The following is a 5000-nucleotide window of genomic DNA, read 5'->3' as shown; positions in this document are numbered from 1 at the left end:
CTTATGACCCAGCAATAGCCCTGCTAGGGATTTACCCAAGAGAGACAGAAATGCTGATGCATAGGAGCACATGTACCCCAATGTTCATAGCAGCAATGTCAACAATAGCCAAAACATGGAAAAAGCCTAAATGCCCATCACCTGATGAGTGGATCAAGAAGATGTGGTATATATACACAATGGAGTATTACATGCAATGAGAGGGAATGACATATGGCCATTTGTAGGAAAGTGGATGGACCTTGAGGGTGTCATGCTAAGCGGAATAAGCCAGACAGAGAAAGACAGATACCATATATTTGCACTCATAGGTCTAACAGGAAAACAGGAGAAACCTAATGGAGGACCAGGGGGAGGGGAAGAGGGAAAAAGAGTTGGGGAGAGAGAGGGATGCAAAACTTGAGAGACTATTGAATGCTGAAAATGAACTGAGGGTTGAAGGGGAAGGGGGAGGGAGGAAAAGAGGTAGTGGTGATGGAGGAGGGCACTTGTGGGGAAGAGCACTGGGTGTTGTATGGAAAACAATTTGACAATAAAATATTTAAAAAAAACTTACATAGCTCCAGTGTTCTAGATTTATCTATATTCTTAATAGTTATAACATTGTCAATTGATTTTAAAAAGAGAAGATTGAATGAAATATTTTGACTATCTTATTCCATTATCATTCATGAAACAGAAAACTCTATAAATGTGAAGACCAATGCTTTGCATCTCAAATGTTAAATCATACTGTGGTTGATAAAGCAATGCAGTGCATCTACTTGAGATTTCACATTTTTGTTTGTAAGGACTTACTTTTTCCAACAGTTTCCAAAGGTGCATTGTAGAAACGAAGGGAATAAAGCAAGCCAACACAGCCTCATTAGAAATAAGGAACAGGTACAAGTAGATTAACCTTATGCATTGTTAACTTTAGAATGAGCCAGAAGAGGTGGTCCCCTAGGGTCAATTGACTGATCCCAATATTATTGCAATAAAGTAGCTTCTCAACTGGTACAATGGAAAAATATGTTATCAGAAAAACTAGTAAAGTAAAAACTGGGCTGGAAAGGTTTTTTTGAACAACTTAGAGCTTTAACCATTTCAAAGCTGATGGTTAAAAAATATGCATTAGTTATTTAATTTTTAAAGCAGTGTTAATATTAGAGTCTTTCTTTCTAATAAAATAAGAGAAATATAAACCACATAGACATTCTGTGAAACATTAGTGTAAAACAGGAATTTTAGCAGAGTTTCCTTCAATCTGGTATGTACATGTTCGAAAAAAAAATTAAAGAGGTTATGGTATCGAAAAATTATTATCTAAAACCAGAAGGTCAAATGTATGACTGCTCATTAATTTAAGAAAAATCAGTACTTGAACATATTGAAAGCAAGGGTGGGTTTTAGGTGAGGGAAGTTCCAAAAGATAGAATGATATTTATTCTATTTCACAGGCTTTTAATTTAATACCATTTCTGAGCATTAACAATCACTTTAGGGTCTAAACCTCTTCACATGTGACTGGGTCCTGTCCTAGCCTATCCAGCACTCTGGTAATAAGGAAGTGGTACAGGATTGAAGTTGGGGAGTTGGAGTGGAAGACATAAGGAGAAGATAGTGATGATATTTTGGTTCAAATGTGGAATACATGAGAGTCTATGAGTGCAAATATTGGTGTCAGTGAAATGAAAGAAAAACTAGCAACCAGGACCATAGCCATTCTGAAAAAGATTAAAAATGAAGGGGCTAACAGAAATACCCACTGAGGCAATAAGGAAATTTTTATCTTCAAATTTTATGAGAAGAAGGCTTTTCCAATTACTAACGTTATGGTGTAAGAGTAAAATGGCTTGTACTAAAAGCATAAGTCTAAATGATATGGCATATCCATGTATAGATTTTTGTGATTGAGAAGATAACTAACATATCAGCCAGGATTTGAGCCAGGCCTGCCACACTCCTTGGGATCCCGTGTGTTTCCCTTATTCATTTAACAACAGAAAAGAATGAATTCCATATCACTCAATGACTAGAATCTCGCACTATAAACTCTGATTCCTTCTTAATGACTCTACAGATTCTGCTTTTTAAAGTTATAACTTTGCTTTCCTTTGATTTGTCAACACTTGACTTGGTTAAATTCAGTCCTACTAACAGAGGTCCTAACTAGTTAAATGACTGATGAACACCCTCTAGTTCCAAAAAAGTATTAATCATATTCCATCCTGTATCTCAGATATAAATACTATATACATGTTGCTATGAATCATCTAAGAAACATTCTTTATGCATAATCTAAAATAATACATGATAAATTATGAAATATATTTTACGAAGCAAAAATCAAGTTTTCACTGAAAACGCCCCATTTTTTTGCCTCCTAAATGCGAATTCCTCAGCTCCTATGCTCTGAACCTGAATTTGTAGGTTTATCTGTATGTGCTGAAAGTGCAATTTTTCCTGGGTAAAGTATACTCATGTCTAGTGTAAAATCTATTTCCAAAGAGGTATGACCTCTAATTTGGTATATACTTGTTAAATGGTTATTTTCTCATATAGATGTTTGTTATTGCTGTGTCTTAAAAAAATGCCACAAATTTAGCAGCTTGAAACAACACAGATTTGTCATCTCACAATTTCCTTGGGTCAGGAGCTTAGATGCAGCTTAATGGGATTCTCTGCACAGGATCCAGCCAGGCTTCAATAAAGGTGTCAGTCGACACTGGTATCTTACCCAAGGCTGGGTCTTCTTACCTTGTTGCTGGTTGGAGAATTCCGCTTCTTACAGTTCTAGGACTGAGGTCTTCCGGTCCTAGAGGCGGCCTCCCTTTCCTTGATGTTTGGCCCTCACTCACAGTGTGGCATTCTGCTTATTCAGAATAAACTAAGATGCTCTTAAAAGAGCATCATTTGCTTCAGACCTGCAGATCTTTTAAAGGGCTCATCTAAGTATGCCAGGCTCCCACATGATCATTTCCCTTTTGCTTAACTTAAAGTTCACAGACTAGAGACCCGAATAGATCTGAAAAGTCCCTTCACTTTTGCCATATAACTTAATCTAACAAAGGGAATAACTATCTCATCCTATTCATATTTCACTCAAAAGCATATATTAATGTAGGGCCTAAATGCCAGGGGACAAGGATCTTGAAGAATGTTATGAGTTGAATTGTGTCATCTCAAAATTCTATATTAGAATCCTTACCTCATATCCCACAATATGACCTTACTTGGAGATAGGGCCTTTACAGAAGTGATGAGGTTAAAATGAGTTCATTAGGGTGGGCTCTAATCCAGAGGACTAGTGTTCTTATCAGGAGGAGAAATTTGGACACATTCAGATAAAGAGAGAATGCCATGTGAAAATGAAGACAGCCAAGGAGGGGCCTGAAACGGTGTTCCTTCCCAGGCTTCAGAAGGGTCCAGCCCTGCCTGCACCTTGATTTTGGACTCACGAACTTCAGAAATGTGAGAAAATAAATTTATGTTAAGCCACCCAGGTTGTGATAACTTGCTATAGAAGCCCTACATAACTAATATAAGGATATCATAGAATTCTGCCTGCCACAGTTTTCTACCCCCTTGAATCCCTCCCACCATTATTAGCAATTTTTACTTCCTTAAAATCTTCCGCTCTGGAGGAGATGCTGCAATCCTGCAATGCATATTTTTGAGACATTTATTTAAGAGTATTGGCTGTTTATTTAAAATATTTAAATTATTTGAAATATACCTACCTCGGAGTAGAATACCACATATTTATTTCTTCATTTCTTTGAACCAGTGTGACTAAGAATGGTGTGAACTCTTGTGGATTTCAGCTGGTTGCTCAGAAAAGGGCAAGAATTCATTTGAGTTAGCCTCTTTGAATTCCCACCCCAAGCATTGCCATAGCAACAACTAACATATTGAGAAATTTCTATGCACACACAGTTTTTTTTGTTTTGTTTTGTTCTTTTTATGTATTGATGCCCCGTTTTACAGATAGAGAAACACATCCTGATGAAGTTCATTATCTTCCCAAGTCACACAGCTAAAATATTATAGAGATTAGTTTTAAAATATGGATATTACCAGAGCTTCTTGGTTGGACAGATTCATACTAATTAAATGTATAGGATATTAATAAATAAGCCATAATAAATTAATCATAATTCTAATATAGTAGTTTGTATAGGACATCTTTATTCTAGTTTTAAAGTAAAAAGTGATAATCAGAAGGATATTTTTTTGTCAGTTTAAGTTTGTTAGTTTGACAGTTGGCTTTCCATACCTAGACTTAAAAATAAAAGTTTAAACAAGATAAAATTGTAATTATCTTCCATATAAGAAATGATGAAAAGCTACTTATTTAAGAATAGATGGTCACAAAACTTTATTTATTTTTTTATTTTTATTTATTTTTGAGAGAGAGAGAGAGAGAGAAAAAGAGCGTGTGCGCGAGCATGGGAGGGGCAGAGAGAGAGGTAGACATAGAATCAGAAAAAGGCTCCAGGCTCTGAGCTGTTAGCAAAGAGCCTGATGCAGGGCTTGAACTCACGAACCATGAGATCATGACCTGAGCCGAAGTCGGATGCTTAACCGACTGAGCCACCCAGGCGCCCCAATCTTTAATACCCTGTAATAGAACCAACAAGTAGATATTGTGATAAATCTTCTGCACTGCAAGGGAAACAATCAAGAAAACTAATAGGCAACCGACAGAATGGGAAGATAGTTGCAAATGACATATCAGATAAAGGGCTAGTATCTAAAATATGCAGGGAACTCACCAAACTTCACACCCACAAAACAAATAACCCAGTGAAGAAATGGGCAGAAGACATGAACAGACACTTCTCCAAAGAGGACATCCAGATGGCCTACAAACACATAAAACGATGCTCAACATCACTCCTCATCAGGGAAACACAAATCAAAGCCACACTGAGATATTGCCTCACGCCAGTCAGAGTGGCTAAAATGAACACATCAAGAGACTATAGATGCTGGCGAGGGTGTGGAGAGATGGGCAC

Source organism: Suricata suricatta, chromosome 13 (genome assembly GCF_006229205.1).
Source record: "Suricata suricatta isolate VVHF042 chromosome 13, meerkat_22Aug2017_6uvM2_HiC, whole genome shotgun sequence".
In the NCBI taxonomy this organism is placed as follows: domain Eukaryota; kingdom Metazoa; phylum Chordata; class Mammalia; order Carnivora; family Herpestidae; genus Suricata; species Suricata suricatta.
The sequence above is the reverse complement of the archived record's forward strand: the minus strand, read 5'-3'. Positions refer to the sequence as shown.